This window comes from Herpailurus yagouaroundi, unplaced genomic scaffold (genome assembly GCF_014898765.1).
Source record: "Herpailurus yagouaroundi ecotype Mexico unplaced genomic scaffold, PumYag 197, whole genome shotgun sequence".
In the NCBI taxonomy this organism is placed as follows: Eukaryota; Metazoa; Chordata; class Mammalia; order Carnivora; family Felidae; genus Herpailurus; species Herpailurus yagouaroundi.
The window spans coordinates 5,767,224-5,786,679 of record NW_024412428.1 but is presented as its reverse complement, the minus strand read 5'-3'; the positions used below and the strand labels follow the sequence as shown (position 1 = coordinate 5,786,679).

The window sequence follows — 19,456 nt, the reverse complement described above, 5'->3', positions numbered from 1 at the left end:
TTCTGCAAGTAAGATCCTCTATGAGCATCACCGTTTGAGCACCCACTGTCTGCTAGAAGCTCTGGGTATTATTTTTAATATTTTCAAGCAGCTCGTCAAGATTATCCTCCTTCTACAGAGGAGGGAAATGGGGATCAAGGACTGAACTGGATTTTGCTCAAAAGCTTAGAGCCTGTATGTTTTTAGCATCTGAACCCCAAATTTTTCTGTTAACTCCTAAACTTACACTCCCCATACTATGCCACTCTGCCATGCCAACTGATATGGCCGATAACATGTACAGCTGACCTTTGGACAGCATGGGTTTGAACTGCATAGTCCACCTATAAGTGGATTTTTTTCAATTAATATAGTGCACTACTATAAATGTATTTTCTCTTCCTTATGATTTTCTTAATAACATTTTTTCCCTAACTTACTTTATTGTAAGAATATGGTATATAATACATATAATATACAAAATATATGTTAATCACCTATTTATATCATTCGGAAGGCTTCCAGTCAAGACTACCAGTAGTTAAGTTTTTTTGGCGGGGGGGGGGGGGCAAAAGTTGTATGTGAATTTGAGCAGAAGTCGGCACCCCTGACTATTGCACCGTTCAAGGGTCAACTGTAATTAAAATGGAAATGCACACAGTTATTAAATATTTGTTTACATTTATAAGCATTCCACTAAGGCTGAGAAACTATTTGATTGCAAGAGACTTAGAAATGATTCCAGTAACACCATCCACAGACACAATGTCTTGCCATACAACGGTCCCAGGCAAATGGGACAAGGACTCAGGGTTCCCTCAATTCTTAACTGCCACCCATCATAAAAGTATGTGTATGGAAATTACTTAACAGAAATCAACAGGCGTAATATGTGGCTTACGTTATTATGCAAAACATGTCAACAAATTCTAAGATATATACAATAAGCATACAAAATAATTTTAACTCATCCAAAGATACATGATAGTTGTAACAGATTCAACAAGTAATTCTATAGGCCCTCTTAGAATTTAAGAGAACATCTTAGCACTGTTTCAGTCTTTTTCTTTAAACCAAAGAATAAGTTATGTAATGAAGGTGAAACCAAGGCATAACTTTCAAGTACTACACAAAGCTTTCTGGCTAGATTAACAGAAAGAAGAAAATGCTGAACCACAGCTCTCTCAACAGATTATGCTGACTTTTAACTCTAGAGAAAACAGTAACTTAAAACCACAAGTCACATAAATGTGGCCTTGTTCTTATAATTTTTACATCATGATCACAGAAACCAAAATGTAATAAATACGGTCTACTGGTATTAACATTTATTCCCACCTCTTCTGTACCCTTCCCTGTATCAGAGGCTAGAAGGCCAGAAGCTCATTTCTCAGGTCCCTTGCCATACAACCTTAATTTTTCACATATATATATTTTTATATATTTTATATATACATATTTATAAATGTATATTTTATGTATTTTTCATATATATTATATATATGTATTACATATGCTATATATAACATAATATATTGTGTATCCACATATGTGTGTGTGTATATATATGTGTATATGTATATGGATATATATATATATATATATATGTTTTTGTTTTTGATTTTGCTTTACTGCACTGACTAGGACAATTCTGAGTAAGAACGGTGAGTGAGCTAAAATCAGGCAAAAACATGAAGTCTTTCATCAATAATTATAATTCTTAGCTGTAGGTCTTTCACAGACACCTTTATCAACTTGAAAAAGCTCCCTTCTATTCCTACTGTTCTGAGTTTTTATCGTGAATAAATGATAAATAATATCAAATGCTCTTTCTGTATCTATTAAGATAGTTATAGAGGTTTTAAAAATTCTGCTTAATTTCTTGATACTGTGAATTTGACATGACAGATTTTCAAATGAAGAACCAATCCTGCATTTCTGGAATAAATGGTACTTTGGCATGATGTATCATCCTTTTTATATAAACTTTATTCAATTTGCTAATATTCTGTTGAGAAATGTCTTTGTTTTTTATATCCGAGTAATAACGGCCTCATAAAATAAATCAGTGTTCTATTCCTCCTATTTTCTAAAGATTTTGTATATAATTGGTATTATTTCTTTCTTAAAGGTTGGTAGAATTCACCAGTAGACCATTTGGGCTTACAGCTTTCTTTCTGGGGGAGGATTTTTAACTACAAATTCCATTTCTTGAATAAAGAGCTATGCAGATTATCTGCTGCTTCTTGAGTAAGGTTAAGTACCTTGCGTCTTTGAGGAAGTATGTCCATTTATCTAAGTAATCAAATATATTAAGTGGCTCATAATATTCTCTTTAACTTCCTTTTGTAGAATCTACATTGATGGTCTCTCTCTTCTGATATCAGAAATTTCTGCCTTCTCTCTCTTTTTTCCTGAGAGAAAAACTACAAGTTTATCAATTTTATTGATCTCATTAAAAAAAAAAAAAAAAACAGCTTTTGGTTTCACTGATTACAGTTTTTCTGTTTTCTGTTTCAATGAATTCTGCTCTTATCTTTCGTATCTTCTCTGCTTGGTCTGCGTTTAATTTGCTCTTTGCCTTCTAATTTCTTAAGGTGAAGGTTTAGATTTTTGTTTTAAAACTTTTGCTTCCTAACAGAAGCCTTTAGCACTGTGAGTTTCCCCGAGAAGTACTGTTTTAGGTGCATCCCATAAATTGAGATGTGTCGTATTTTCATTTTCATTCGATTCAAAATATTTTCTTTAAGTTTATTTTTATTTTGAGATACAGAGAGAGAACCAGTGAAGAAGATCTCAAGCGGGCTCTGTACTGTCAGCGCAGGGCCCAATGCAGGGCTCAGACTCACCAACCATGAGATGAGATCATGACCTGAGCTGAAGCCGGACGCTTAACCGACTGAGTCACCCAGGTGCTTCAGTTCAAAATATTTTCTAATTTCCTTTGCGACTTCCTCTTTGACCCATGGGATTTTTAGAATGTGGTATTTAATTTCAAAATACTTGGAGAGGGGCGCCTGGGTGGCGCAGTCGGTTAAGCGTCCGACTTCAGCCAGGTCACGATCTCGCGGTCCAGGAGTTCGAGCCCCGCGTCAGGCTCTGGGCTGATGGCTCGGAGCCTGGAGCCTGTTTCCGATTCTGTGTCTCCCTCTCTCTCTGACCCTCCCCTGTTCATGCTCTGTCTCTCTCTGTCCCAAAAATAAATAAACGTTGAAAAAAAAACAAAATACTTGGAGATTTCACAGATAATCTGATACTGATTTCTAGCTTAGTTTTATTGTAGTCAAAAAACACAGACATACTCGTGAAAAGTCACCTGTGAGGTCAAAGTATGGAAATCAAATTCAATTTTCTGATTGTAAATTAATGAAACGATATGCCCACAGTCAAACTGAGACCAAACTGGAGATCGGGTCTTCCAGTACCCTTTCCTCTAAAGGATATGAAGAGCAACATTAAAAAAAAAAAAAAAGCATCCTACTTTTTTTTAAGCATCCTACTTTGGCTCAGGTCAGGATCTTGCAGTTCATGAGTTCAAGCCCCGTGTTGGGCTCTGTGCTGACAGCTCAGAGCCTGGAGCCTGCTTCAGATTCTGTGTGTGTGTGTGTGTGTGTGTGTGTGTGTGTGTGTGTGTGTGTGTCTCTCTCCCTCTCTCTCTCTGCCCCTCCCTCGCTCGCACTCTCTCTCTCTCTCTCTCTCAAAAATAAACATTAAAAAAACTTAGAGGATAGAAGAGCAGTGTGTTCTCTCTAAATCCCACGTCAAAATCAAGACTTTTTGTTATTCTCCCCCTACCCTTCCAAAAAAAAAAAAAAAAAAGGAAGAAAAGGACAGTTTCACATAGATCATCTCATTTGCTTTTTACAACTCTATAAAACAAATTACAGACACTCAGTACAAGGAAAATGCAGCTCAAAGGAATAACTCTCCTTCCTGGCTGGCCGTGTCTCATTCCTCTTGAATTATCCCTTGAAGATAGAGGAATACAGATCATTTAAATCCCTAAATAAGTCAAAACCTCATTTTAGCCACCGTTAGAAGCAACACCACTTTAGTTCAAAGTAAGTTGTGGTAAATTCCAACTAGGTTTCGGTTTGATTATCTTGACATCTCATATCCATTCATTATTAACAAGATTCAGATAATAAAGAACTGGTTAAACACTGGGAAATAAAAAGTAAATGGGCAAAACATGTAGGGAGGAAAACGAGACCCCAGTTTAGTCATAAACTATATAGCAGTGTGTTTTTCACACAAAAATTAATATGAAATTGATAGATCAAGTTATATTTTTCTCTTTCAAATCCAACTGTTGATTAGGATCTAAAGCGCCAAAATATTATCTGCTGTTAATTTTTATGTTAATATACAATAATACTTAATATGTTAAAATCTTAGACTCTTTTATACTATTCTATTTTAAATTAAAATTCTAAACTATAATGTTACAGAAATTAAATGGCTTTTATACTATTCTATTTTAAATTAAAATTCTAAACTGTAATGTTACAGAAATTAAATGGCTTTAAGTGTAAGAGGCACACATTCTTACCGTGTAAGTGTTGACTTACGGGTTGCAGAAATGTCCCTCAGGTAGTCGCATCACCACTTTGGCTCAGATATCAATGGTACAGCAATCAGAATTAAAACTAAAAAAAAAAAAAAAAAAAAAAATTAAATAACAGTAAGTAAAATGCATTCAAGTCCTCGAGAAAGTTTTAAATTTCAATTTCACATGTCAACAATTTCATCAAGGGAGTGCTACTCCCAGAACTAGGTTTTGTTTTTTTTGTTTTTTTTTTTTTTAATGAGTTTAAGCAAGGAGCTAATAAGGTATGTGAGTTCCTGAATAACTCCAACTCCCTATCCTGGAATAAACTCTGAAATTAACTTCAAGAAATCACAGTGAATAGCTACAGGGCAGAAAAACAAAAAGCCAAGTATATTACAAGTCTATTCAACTGAACTGCTCGGTTCATAGGCTCTGCACACATACATTTAAGGTTTTGTTAATGCCTACAATGAACTGAACATGGATGATTCACACAAGAACTCTCTCATATAAAAGCACTTGTATTAATTTTTCACACAAAAATATTTAAATTCAACAGAAATCCTGGTGGTCACCTATAAATACTTTATTAGAATGTATGGGAATAAAATGGTAACAACACAAATTTAATACTTGCTCAATCGAGTCTAGAAAGTGTTTCCAGGATAATAGATATTCAGAGCCGTAAGACTACAGAACAGTCTAATATTGTTTATTATCAACGTGCTAGAGCCAGGAGGTAGCAGTAAGTATGTATGGTATAGTTTCCCACCCAAACAAGAGTTACGGTTTACTTAGGAACAACACACAGAAGAAAAAGTTAGTGAATATCATTATTGATTCATTCAGCAAAACTTTACGAAGCATTTTGTATGAGGAAGTGTCCCTTTAAACACTGCAGATACAGGGGTGCCTGGGTGGCTCAGTCGGGTTGAGCTTCCGACTTCGGCTAGGGTCATGATCTCGCGGTTTGTGAGTTCGAGCCCCATGTCGGGCTCTGTGCCAACAGCTCGGAGCCTGGAGCCTGCTTCGGATTCTGTGTCTCCCTCTCTGCCCCTCCCCTGCTCATGCTCTGTCTCTCTCTGTCCCTCAAAAATAAGCAAATAAATGTTGAAAAAAAAAATTTAAAAACACTGCAGATACAGAAATTCTCGTCAAAGAACTCACAGAGGCCAATACATACCGATAATTATGCTACAATAAGATAGTCACATGAAAGCAAGAGCGAGTCCAGAAGGGAGTGGGGCATATCATCGAACAGCTTCTCCGAGGACAAAGAGTCCTCAGGAGGAGTGAGGCCAGGCAAAGGTCATGTAGGCACAGGGAAGGAGCAGTGTGCAATGTCTGAGTGGGAGGAAAGCAACTTGAAATCCACTAAAGAGGATTCTCTGGATGTGCACGAATGATCTGTCGGCCAGCGGAGTCTTCCCAGTTGAGACTGTCACCACTGCTTTGAAAGTGGGGAAAACAGATCGTTCAATGATACTCTCATTTAGACACGTCCCACTGGTTTGCTTACTTAAAATTAAAAGCAGCACATGATTTTCTTCTCCTTCCTTAGGAGCAGCTGTACAGCATGCTCTTGATTATGCAGAATGAAAGAGAAAAGTGAGTTTTTCCCAAGCAGTTTCCACTGGCGATCACCTTATTTCCAAACGTGGAGAATTACCCCTGGGTTTCAGAGTATCCAGGCCAAACTTTACCTCTGCCGGATCGTCTTACTTGCATGATTCTCAAAGTAACCATGCACTTCACTGTAGAGATGGTCCTACCTAGCTAAGTGGGAAGGAAAGTGTCCCATATGCATGTTTCCTGCATGAGCGCAATCACGTGTGAATTCTTCCTTTGGGAAACACAACCATGAATTTTCCCATTTGCGTGAAATGCTACGTAACTATTAATCTGTTATTAGCTATCACTTGGTGAACGGTTTACTCAGGATTCAGCACAGCGCTCACGTGTCCCATGGTATTTTAACTTATCCTCACAAGGCAGGTAACATCTATCTCCATCAAAAAATGAGGAAACCGAGGACCAGAAGGCGACGTGCCCAGGATGACCCAGCTTGGAAGCAGCGGGCTCAGGACAGGTCTGTCTGGCTGCAGTCACTCTTTCGAACTGCGGTAGGGGACAGCCTCCTTTTGAACACGTACACATGCAGTTTTCTTTCTTCTTCTGCAGCTACCATGTCTAACCTAAGTCAGGAACCATAAAAGTCTTGAAGAATCAACTGGGCTTTGTGAGTGTGCTGCTTAATTTTACAGGAGAGCCTATCTTTAACTCCTCGGAAGCTACTGCTTAAGGTTATTAAGCGTGAAAGCCAGCACCTCTACTTAGAGGTGTCGTATTAGCAAGCGCAGGGAAACACATTTATATGCAACACCAGAATTCAAATTCTATTTATGTCCCATGGTTAAGCTCTAAGTGGTGCTGAAAATGCTTGCCTCTCCGTGGCGACAGTCTAGGAGCACAGTTGTGCTTTAATTTCCGCCCAATGGGCCTGCGTCCATGATGGCCCCCCAGTATGATCGCCCTTTTCTATCTTCCATGCAGCCCAACTGTGCCTAGCCTTCAGAATGCAACAGCCTCCTTCACCAATCCATTCAGCCCTCTAGCTGCTCAATGAACAGTTATCTATTGTAGTAACGTGTTAGGCACTGTGTGTCCCCACCCCGGGAAGATCAAAGCCCAATCCCGCAACCCCAAGAACCTCTTGGTCCACCAGAAGAAAACTGCACAAAAAAGGAATGGGCATTCCATGCGATCAACATACACACATGGTATTAAGAAAGCGCAAGGCAGGGAGTGGCAGGAAGACACCGCAGCCCTGGTAACACAGGTGCCTTAGTCCAGATGACAGATGATGCGGACCTGAAGTAATAAGATGGGAGAATTTTTTAAAGGGAACGAACTTGACAAACATAGGTATCAGGCAACGAAGCAGAAGGGATGCTGGGATGTCTCTCGGAAGGCAGAGTTAAGGGCTGCGAAGACAGCACGGTCCAGCTTAACGCCCCGCAATGACGGAAATGTCCTGTAGATGAACACCATCCAATATGGCAGCCTCCAGCCACACATAGAGCACTTGATGGGGCACCTGAAATGTGGTGAGTGTGGCTGAGAATCTGAGTTTGTCATTTTATTTCATTTTAACCAAACTTAAACAGCAACACGTGGCTAGCAGCTAACGGCTTCAACAGTGTAGCTCTTAACACTTCAGGCTTGAGATACTGAGTTGGGGGGTTACCATCAGTATCTGGGGAAAGGAATACCAAGAGAAAGACATACAGACACTCAGATATCTGTTGAATAGGTGAACGAACAAGCAAATGAAAAGAGGAACAGGGTGACCTTGAAGGACTCCTCCCTTTAAAATCCCATCAAAGAGGTACCTACCCTTGCTCCTTCAGGTTTCAAATACTGCTTTCAGTATGGTGATATCAAAATGCACTCGTGCTGCCTCCAAACCTCAGTCTAATTCTTGAAATACTGCTAAATTAAAATTCCTTATGCTCTTCAGTATAAAAAAACAAAACAAAAAGAGAAAAAAGAAGAAAGAAAAAGGGTATCATGAAATTACAGCAAGTCATAACTTGGGGAATAATCCCAGACCCAGGATAATCAAGCCAGGATAAATAACTGTCTCGTAAAATGTGTCCTTTTCTAGAAACAGAAAGAAGCGGGGAGGAGGAGAGGACCAAACAGCTTTATGATGAGTTCAGGTCATTACAAATATATTACAGTCCGCTCACCTCCTACGCAGTTCGGTTGACATTCAGTTTACATTCCTCTATACTCTGCTGGGGGAAAGGATTGAATTTATCTCACGAAACACCTCATTTTGTCCCACGGAGCATTTTAAAAGGTCAATGATAATAAAGCTGTCCCTAGGAACATGCCCTCTTATCGTAGCTATCCACAACATCCAAGTCAATATGAGATAAATAACTCTGCGACACGAAAACAGATACTGTTCAGAAACCTGAGAACAGGTTGTGTCCAAATGACCAACGTTAATCCGCCAATATTATCCTAATCTGATTGTACTAGGATTTGTTTACTATTTTGGTCCTTGCCATCCCTCTTAAGCTTCCGAATTCCAGTTTTCCAGAAATGAGAAGCTGGCAGGTATACAATACCCACGGGTGTTCCAGATAGCTGTTTCCCTGCCGCATTTCCCCGTGCTACCTTATTAACCAGACTCCAGTTCGACGTTCCTCCCTCTCCATGAGATCACGTCATCCATGTTCATAACCAGTCACATACAAAGTTCTACTTACAAGACTGTTGGGCACCTGAGAACCGGTAGCCTCTGTTAGCTTCAGAAAAACAGATCTCATCAGAATGTCTATTATGAGTGTTTTTAGCTAGAATCGTGTGTGTAACAACACGGTTAACACAGAAGTCTTGGGCTTCCCCTCGTTGGCCCCTCGGGTTGGATACCTGTGCCCCAAGTCCCAGCGCCACAACAGTCCTCCATCTTTGAAATCAGAGCCAACAGGGACACGCTTGGCTGGCCCCACAATTCAATTCAAAGTATTAGTGGGCTCTTTTGCAGAAGGGAGAGCGAAAACGTTAAGTAACAAGACAAGGTCTTGGCCTCCGGAAAGCTTGATCGGGGCGGGGGGGGGCGGGCCAGAGCAAATAAACACAAAAAATGTGAAACAAGCCGCACGAGAGATCTTGCTATGAGTAGAACAAAAATAACCGCAGCCGACTGCCATCCACTGAACCCCTAGGTGTCTCCCACTCTCTGCCAGGTTCACTTTCATTCGTTAATTAACAAAACCACGTTAACGATGAGCGCAGATGAAAACTTCGCCCGGTTTTGAGTAATCTGTTCATTGAGAAAGGACTTACCCCGGACCTAAACACGAGGGTCATAAGACAGCATCTTCTTCCCCTTCACTTAACGAACAGCATTAACTACCCAGGAAACCACGAGGAGTGATCAATTCCTGATATAGCGTGACTTCTGCAGAGATCCACAGCGGGCCCACACCTCTGGGCTAACGATGGTCAAGGAACCGAATAGCCCCGATAAAGATCGGGGTCACATCAACCACTCATCGATCCATCCAAACATTTACTCTCTCCCTACTGTGCATGAGAAACACAGCCATGAGTCAGATGAAGGTGAGGCTGTACACGGCAAGACACCACACCGCAAGTTCAAAAGCGCCAAGTGGCAAGAGAGACACGGTGACACGCTATGAGAGAAGAGAAGGCTAGTGCCAGCTGCAATAGACAAGAAAAGCCTTCAAATCCGCCTGGGGCTCAAAGTGACACCACGAGACTGATTACTGTCTTCTGAGATGCACAGACTATGCAAAGGGAATATAAAGATAAATGCCGTATCATCGCTGGAGCGTCAGGACATCATAAGGAAGTCAGGATCCTGAGCAGCAGATCCAGAGCTTCCTCACAAAATAAAAAGTATGCATCTGCCTGCCCGTCTCCAGGGAAGCTACGGGAAACTCCCAGGCAATCGTTAGAAGGGGTCCAGAGCAACCCCCCCCATGTGAACGCATCTACTAGAACACTGCTCAGGGAGAGGGAAGCCATGACTTCGTAACCCCACGCGTTAAGAAACACTACTTGACATGAGGTTTGCTTGCTTTTTTTTTTTTTTTTTTTTACATTTATTTATTTTTGAGAGACAGAGAGACACAGCACAAATAGGGGAGGGGCAGAGGGAGAGGGAGACACAGAATCCGAAGGAGGCTCCGGGCTCCGAGCTGTGAGCACAGGGCCCCACGCGGGGCTCGAACTCACGAGCCACGAGATCGTGACCTGAGCCGAAGCCGGACGCTCAATGGACTGAGCCAGCCAGGCGCCCCCCGAGCCTTGAGCCTTTCTTTCTATTCGGTTGAAGCTTGCATCTTCCTAACCGCGAACCAATGCTCTGCTCCGCCCGCCGAGTCCAGGCAGAGGCTACCACACCCGCAGCTCTGCCAGCTTCCAAGCATCGGAGGGGACAGTTAACTGCTCCAGTCCCTCCAGCCTCTCCCAGGGGCCCTCTGGCCGGTGCTCCGGGAGGTGCAGTGCCCAGAACACCACACACCAGATGCCGCCCGAGGGAGGCAGCACACCCCTCCCCTTTAAGGCGGCCAGCCTGCCAGTCTGCTCCACCGGTTTTCTCTTCCGGACGCCGCCGCCACGCCGGGCACACTCCTGCTCAGGACTGGCCCACCCCTCCGGAGCTCGATTCCCAGGCAGCCCTTTGGCAGGGTGGCCTCCTCCACGTCTCTCAAGTTGCGATGGGGCCCCGACCCGTCCACCCCTGCCTTTCTTTACACCTGCCTCTCCACGGTTACTGGCTCTCCTACTGGGCCGACTCAGGGCCCCCTGCAAAGCATCGTTCGGCTTCCCGGTAGCGTCCCCTTCTCCCTTCTCCACCCCCACCAACCAGAGGCGCCACGCAGGATGCCAGGGTGCAGGGGGGGCTCTCAAGCCGGAATTGACTCCAACCGACTTCCCCACTCACACACTCCAAGACTCCGGGCAGGTTATTTGGGCTTAAACTTCCTGAACTACAATTATCACAACAGAATGCACCGAGCCGCCAGGAGATCAAAGAATTTAGAGATTCAGGGGCGCCCGGGTGGCCCAGGCAGTTGGGCGTCCGACTTCGGCTCAGGTCATGACCTCACCGTTTTGTGAGCTCGAGCCCCGCTCAAGCCCCGCGTAGGGCTCGGTGCCGACAGCCTGGAGCCTGGAGCCTGCTTGGGATTCTGTGTCTTCCTCTCTCTCTGCCCCTCCCTCACTTGTGCTCTGTCTCTCTCTCCTTCAAAAATAAACATTAAAAAAATTTTTAAAAATGATGTTAAGTCATAAAAGCCTTATGAAACTTACCAACCATAGACATTTTATAAAATAATTATTTAAGGAGATGTGCAAACAGGATTAAGAAAAATATGAGGGGCGCCTGGGTTGCTCAGTCTGTTAAGTGTCCGACTTGGGCTCAGGTCATGATCTCACAGCTCCTGAGTTCGAGCCCCGTGTCAGGCTCTGTGCTGGCAGCTCAGAGCCTGGAGCCTGCTTTGGATTCTGTGTCTCCCTCTCCTTCTGCTCCTCCCCTGGTCTCTCACTCTCTCAAAAATAAACAAACATTAAAAAACAGGAGTTTAAAAAAAAAAAAAGAATTTCGAGGTTGAAATGTTCAGAAATTCACGATAAACAGCATCCGATTTCAAAGGGGAAAAACGGATTATCAAGTTGTATGACATTTCTGCCTAATGCAAATGTTAAGTTTTTTTTATTTTCAATTTGTCATGTTTTTAATGCTCATGGCAGAGAGGTCTGGCCCCAGACAGCCACCTGTGAGCCCCAACACGTTTGACCCCTAACTGAACTCTTCACTATGAACATTTTTTCATTTTCATTTTAAAATTCTTAGGACCTAGCTCAGTGCTTGGCACACGGCCCACACTCAAAAATCATTTGCCAAATAAGTGAATTTTCTTGAATGCCTAGGTTAAAAAAAAAAAAAAAAAATCGCGATGCCTCTTCCTGACCTACTTTGACCGGGAAAAGTTGGACTTGCTTGTGTCTAGTGACCCTGTATTGTCCCCGTGGGTCACCACCTTCAGTGCTGGGCTTCACCCAAGCAAAGAGGAGAATTGGGGTCAACAGAACACGCGTTTCAATTCAGCCAAATGGTTAATGAGCTTTTGTGCAAGGGGCATAAAAAGATAAATAATAACTGGCTGGAGATAAAATAAGGCTTCCGGCTTGAGGAAAGACTGCTGACTAGGAACAAGCTTTTTAAAAGCTGTTTGGCAACATTATGGGACAATCTGCAACCATTACATACAAATGTGGAGTGGTACCATCATGCCGTCTTCTTTGGAGACACTCAGAAGCAGCCAGAGATTGGAAGGAGGAAAGGAGCAGGCAGGACAGATGCAGGGGACAGAGGGACAGAGGTCCTGGTCGGGGAGTGGGCTGACCACAGGAGGGTGGGAAAACAGGGTGAGGCCGAGGGGTCCCTGAAGTTTTCTTCCAGAATTCTGCAGACAACAGAGACACAACACACGCACCCGCTAAGACATCCCAGAATCGCAGAATTTTTTAAACCCCTTTTCTTAAAAGTGGGACACTTTGTCCTTGGCTGATGTCCTGGCACTTCTCCTGTTGCTTGTGACCCCACAAAGATGACAGATCAATGATTCCGGGGAGGCCCCTGAACATAATGGCTTAAAACTTGAAACAGATCCAATTCAAGTGAAAGATTTTCTTGCCTAAACGATGTTATATATTTTTCTCTGCTTTAATTACTGAATCCTGTAATTGGAATTCATCACTGATTCAAAGAGATGCTAAAAATAGTCTGTTTCAGAATGTAGAATGAGAAGCATCATGTAATTTTGCTACTAAATGGACTTCTATTTTTTCACAGCTCAGTAACTTACTCTTGAAATATATCTCCTCTTTTTATTAACCAAAAACGTAAAACACTTCAGATGCACATTAAACATTAATTTTCAATATTAATTATGCATTTATAAGCCTAACATGAAATCTCAGACATAAACTAACCTTGCTTAAAAACAGTTCCTTTCCCTTTACATTTAATCATGACCTTCATGAAACACCTTTGACTGAAGAACGCAATGTCACTTACATGTGATAAATGAATTGAAACAAAGCCCAGCCGTGTTCCAACAGGCTCTCCAACTACAAATGGCAATTATTTTTTTTTTTAATGTTTACTTATTTATTTTGAGAGAGAGAGAGAGCACATGCGAGCAGGGAAGAGGCAGAGAGAGAAGAGAGAGAGAATCCCCAGCAGGCCCCCGTGCTGTCAGCAACACACGGGGCTCAATTTCACGAACTGTGAGATGGTGAGCTGAGCCAAAATCAAGAGTTGGGACGCTTAACCGACTGAGCCACCCAGGCACCCCACAAATGGCAATCGTTAATAACAACCTACATTGAACCCACGGTGCCATTACAAAGTGCTTTCACATGAATCACGTCATATACATAATCTCCACAATAACCCTCACGCAAACGGGAAAGGTAGGAATTACTTCCATTTTACAAACTAGGGAACCAGTTCAAAAACTGACACAGCACATGAAGATGGGAGGGCCGCTCGCCCCCATCCCCCTCACCCTTAATCCCACTTTGTATTCCAAACTCAGCTCCTGCAAAGACGCACTCTGTTACCTTCACCAGGCTTCCTGGACCCTCCCCCGCCCCAGCCCTGCCAGGTCACCCCTTCCCTCCAACTCCAACAAAGCTCAAGGAGAGTAGTACCCAGGTGTTCCCCAACATATCTACCTCCCATTGTGGTTGACCTTGGGATCCACCTGTTGTCTTCTCAACTCCGTTAGAATCCCCTCGAGAATCTTATATTTCTTAGTGTCTAGAATCATGTACATAAAAGGCAGACACTGAACTATTTTTTATCGCACCACCTATCAAAGAATCATCGAGTAGACAAAGTCTCTCTTCTCCTACTTCCCAACTATGGCATCACTTGCAACTAGCTTAGAAAATCCCGGAAGCCGTTCCCAGGCCATCATAAATAGATAAAAAAGAGGCTTTCTTAACAGTGATTAAAGTTGCTCTCCTCTTTAACAGGTTTGAGTCTCTTCTGCTCTCCTGTAACTGTAAACTGCCCTGGTTTCCGACTGACTGCTCAGTTTCATAAGCTCCTGAGGTCCTGATTCACCGGCTGCCTGTCTGGGTTTTTTATCTCCTTGATGTGACCTGCCTTGATTCCCATATTCACCTGCTTTCTGTTCACGCCAGGATTCCTAAGTTCCAGCCCCACCTGGGTTCTCTTGACCCTGACTTTCGAACCCATCCTGTCAACCACAGCAAACCCACTGCCACAGATACCGTCCAGGCCCCTACCCAGGGACCTGCTGAGCCTCCTATGTAGGAGCGGTCAGGAGAGGGATATTGCCTTATTTTTTTATCTTTAGTTTGCACCTGGATTCGGCATGTCCACAGCTATTTCGAGAGAAAGACGAAAGTAACACAGGTACCCGCGGCAGTGACTCTTCACTCCCCATGACCTTCTATCCTTCCTCTTCAAACTCATCCTAAACATTAGGGCAGCCCCATCAGCAATCAACATCCTGTTGGAAGCCAACCAGATCATAACCAAATCAGGATTACCATTCGGCTTCATTAACTATGCTGACTCTTCAATTTGGACAAAGAGAATTCTTACCTAACCGCACCAAAGTACTTGGGAAATCTGGGCATTATCAGATGGAAACAGCAGATGTAAGTGCTGCATTGCAGAGGCTTTTTTTTTTTCTTCATTCCCATGACAAGCTTTACATATCCCCAAATCCAAATATATTTCAAAGCTAGCTATGTAACACTAAACCTGACACAAAGATTTCACGTGCCATTCAACAAGTACCTTCAGTCATCTCCCCCGTTCCCACCCGCCCCCCCCCCCACCCCAGGATAAATTATAGTACCAGCCAATATAACAAATGGGTCCATAAACTTCTACCCACGGGGGACCCTGTGCGTCCACAGAAGACGGACAAACACAGCAGTAACATTTTATGGCACGTCTACGCTCAATTCCCTTGAGCCTCTGGTCACCCTAATGGGACACTGTATCTAAAGTAACTGGGGAATGGCTGAATGGCTCACCACCAGACCAGACTACAAGAATACCACAGCTTGTGACAGAAGGCAAACACAAGGCGGGGGGGGGGGAATTATCACCACCCAGAAATGAATAGAAAATTTCAGTCACCTAGAAAGTAACTCATTGCCACTGAAAATATTTCTAGCATTAAATTGTCTCCTAGTAATTAAGTAGTAATCATGCAATTAGTGGCATCCAACGTGATCTTGGAGAAAACACGCGCTGAGGACCAGTGGCTGCACGACAAAGGGGAAAGAACAGAGATGTGGCCATCGGAGACTGGCGCTCCATGCCTGGATCCACCACCCGAAGCTGTGGACTCTGGGGAAGTTGTGACTCTCCGGGCCTCAGTCTCCCCATGTGTAAGAAGGCCAACAGTGCCCTCCCCCGCTCTAGAAGCACGAGGAGAGGATGAGCCATTCTGTCAAAGAATACAGCAAGGAGGCAGAGATGCTTCATAAGTGGTGGCTGCTAACCACCTCCTACAGAAAGCTAAATGCACTTGTCGCGCACTTGGCGGGGCCTTGTCCTCCAACAGGGAGGCGGAAGCATCCCCGCCACAATCGGGCAGGGTTACTTAGGCCGCTATGGCACAGGGGAAATGCAGATACCGTGGCTTTTGTGAAGGCAGAGGACGTGCCGCTTTCTCATTCTCAAGTTACTGTAGTTAACACCCACCTGTCTAGAAATGACAAAGCGGATGCCCGTGGCAAGTGGCCAACGTACTGGCTGTGTCCCACCCAGCCCTTGCTTGATTTCTGCGAGTGAAGATGATGGCCAATCTACACACCGAGAGAAAAGGCATGGAAATGTGGATATTCCCAACAGTAGGTATTCTGATGTTTGAAATCCTCGGGTTTTTTTTTTTTTACTTAACAAAAGCTCTTTCACTTGTGTAGTTTTCTGTTAGGTTTGAATTCTGCATGAAATGCCAGCGGAATCTGTCAACCCCGAAGGCTACGAAGATGCCAAGATCCAGATTCTGTTCTGTTCTCTCCACCACCCACCATAATCCCGAAGAGCTGACATCACTCTTCTCTCCAAGTCGAGAAAAGCCCACTTCTCCCAAAGGCAGACCTCAAGTCCATGGAGCCTTTTGGCACAGGGGTCACGGTTTCGTGACTGACTCCACGTATAAAGTGGACAGAGAGAATGAAAGTGACAACAACCTATTCAGGGGCAGGCCGCAGACATGAGACCACAACGCACTTCAGCCAGTTTCATATCCAGTTTCACTTTCTCCCTTCACAACTGCAGAAGTAAAGGAAACGCCATGGAAATTTACTAAAATAAATACTATATAATCCAGGTACCAAAGACGTATAATGGCATCAATTTTCATGTGTCACAAGTGCAAAGACATTAAATACTATTTTCATCAGTTTCGATGCTTAAAACAAATGGCCCTTAAATCTATTAACAAAGAGGCCAGCAATATTAAAATCCTTCTGAAGGCAAGTAAATGAGCTATTGTACCTAAAAATACTGAAAAGAAAAAAACAGAGATACTAAAAAGACAATATTATTAAACTAACGAGATCATATGATTTCAATACATCACGGCCCTCCCTTACCACAACCTCAAGAATTTGCAACCAGACAGTCTCTACCCTGCCCGCAAGAAAGCAATCCGCTATTTACCACATTCCTGCAACAGTCAAGGAAAGACAGACAGAAGCGGGAAGGTGTGGAGAAATCTGCCAGGGAAACTGACGAGATTCCCCAGAGCGGTGGCAATGGTGACCCTGCACCTTGTTCCAGGCAGTAAGTGATTCAGAGAGGGTGCCCCTGCTCCTCTTTTGCTGACGACTTGAACGCAAGGGGATTAAATTCATGCAGAAAGGAGCTGAAAACATCTGGCCTCCAAGACCAAGCACCCAACAAAACAAAATCCCCGCTCCCATAAACACTGTGAGGTTTCTTACTGAAAACATCTTTTTGGGTCAGGGTTTGTGTTCTGAATTCTCTGCTGGGCTGAAATGTGAACCAGGACTGTATCACACAAGGACATTTAGAAAGGGAAAAAGGAGACGCAGGCTAGCTAACATTTCCTGGGCCTGCAATGCTAATAAGCCAGGCACGCCGCTCAACTGCTCTACAAGCTTGTGTCTTTCACTTGATCCGCATGCTAACCCTATGAGGTTAAGTGCTAGCATGATCCCCATTTTACAGATGAGGAAACTAGGGAACAGAGAAGGGAATGGCCCAAGGGTCACACAACACATAATGGAGTGGAGATTACCACCTGAAAAGTCTCTGCTTCCAGAGACGATGCTGTTAACCACTATCCACCCCCTTTCATGTGAAATTAAATAAGAGTCTCACTGCAAAGTCAGGAAATGGAAAGCTATCAAATTTCCATTCCACTCACCTTACCGTGCACTCCACTCTGAAAGGTAAACTTCACAATCTCTCTACAGCAATCCTCCGAAAGCTGTTCGAGTCCTGGGAAATCTACTATGGACTTCTGCGTTCAGCATATCACTTAATCACTAGCGCCCAAAGAGAAGGCAGGTGGTATAAACCCCAATTAACAAATGAGTACTTTTCGGAGAGTAGGAATAACTGAATATTACCACCAGCTTCTTAGTGGCAAAGGCAAGGTGAACTCCCAGTCCACTTACAGCAGATGATGCCTTTGGAAATATTTTGCCTACTTGGCCTAAATGAATTGAATCCCGTGGGATGACTGTTCACTTCCGTTCTATGACATTACACAGAGATGGCTTGCCCTAGGACTTCCAGAAGGATCCTGCTGTGCTCTAGATGTGCCTGCCAGGGGCAGGGGCAGGGGGGCGGTTGGGGAATAGCTACTCTAACAGGATCAACAGGAAAGTTGGCTGAACAGAGGCAGTGAACGCTCTAAGAATGTGAAAGGAAGAGCTGCTCCCCAAATACAGAACTGGCTCTAGTTTTCTAGGGCAATGATTTACAAAGTGCAGGGCCCCGATGGGCAGGGAGAAATGGAAACACAAAATGAATAGGGAGACAGAAGAGGAATTAATAAGCCTTACTCATAGTTAACATATGTAAGACACCGTGTCTTCCTGTGAACGACAGGTCAGCAGTCATGTATCAAGGTATTATAGGAGGTGGTCGGGGGAGGCTGCCCCAGGATGGGCCACTTTGGCATAAACATTATTTTGAGTTAAAAGTAATCAAAACCCAGCAGATGCAGGAAAAGCTCTCTCCCTGGTCCTCAACTGCTTAATTGCACTGGAAAGGAGAGCCTGCATCATGAAGAGAGCTATTAAGGGAGATTCCCCTTTACCTAAAAAACGGATCTGTATCATAGGGCAACTTGTTTTTCCAAACGTAGCTCCTCTCACCTTCCCCCTAATGATCTCCTCTCCTTTGTATCCTCAGGCCCTACCCCCCTCCGTAGCTCCTATAAGCTTCACGTTGCCTCATTGTCTTCAAAATTTCATGTCTGTGTGGATTCCCCTTTTATGTACACTATTAAATTTGATTTTCTCCTGTTAATCTGTCTCATGTCAATTTGATTCTAAGTCCAGGTAGAAGGATCCTGAAGGGCAGAGGAACGTCTTCCTCCCAACAGTATACAATTACGGGATAAGGAAAGGAGAGCCCTGCCCCAAGAGCTACTGGCAGGTGAGATGTTCTGCAGAGGTTCAGTCCACAGGGGCCCAGGCAAAGTGGAATTACAAGTCATTTTAACCAGTTTCAATAAAACTAATTCTCACAAAAATGAAAGAGGAGGGTAAAAAAAGAGACTCCTGGAACAACAACAAAAGGATTAAATATTGATTAACACAAGAATAAGCTGATGTAGGAAGAGAGATGATCTATTTTCAGAAATACCAAATAAAAGCGGTGCTGTCTAGTTAACAATAGGTTCACAACCTACTGGAAATATGTACAACCCCCCCAACACACACACACACACACACACACACACACACACACACACACACACAATGGAGTCCCAAACCCTTAGACCCTTCGATTCCTGGTTCTTCTTCCCCTCTCTGATCACGGGCTCTGCAATGAGCACGTGCCAAAGAACAAAGGGAGGAGGGACTGAGAGTCTGTGTGTCACCTCAAGGAATGTACATTTGTTCCAATCAGACTACTTTTTGCCTTACATGGGCACAGGCGACTTCCGGGGAAGCTGTAACCCTGTAGTGCTCAGCCAATGAGGACCCAGGGGAGGGACTTGCATACTAGGAGACAAATTGTCTGCTGTAACTGCCCCGAGCATGCCTGTCCATCAGACACCTGCTCTTGCAAGAACATTGATTAAAGCCTTGCTTCACTGTGCTCCGAGTCTCTGTGTC

At 43.5% G+C, this 19,456-nt stretch overlaps 1 protein-coding gene across 9 annotated transcripts in view; it reads right to left on the bottom strand.

Annotated features, from left to right (window-relative positions):
- The window catches only part of WASF3 (WASP family member 3), a 118,959-nt gene that overhangs the window by 70,618 nt on the left and 28,885 nt on the right, over positions 1–19,456 (bottom strand). The window contains exons 1-3 of one of the 9 annotated variants that reach the window (XM_040448085.1): positions 8,284–8,498; positions 7,928–8,045; positions 4,551–4,628 (exon numbers count right to left, since the gene is read on the bottom strand). The gene's annotated coding sequence lies outside the window, so the exon portion shown is untranslated. Of the gene's footprint in view, positions 1–4,531; positions 4,629–5,714; positions 5,736–7,927; positions 8,046–8,283; positions 8,500–9,391; positions 9,669–19,456 lie in introns of those variants that run through there. The other 8 variants (XM_040448082.1, XM_040448087.1, XM_040448081.1 and 5 more) reach the window with 8 other exon arrangements.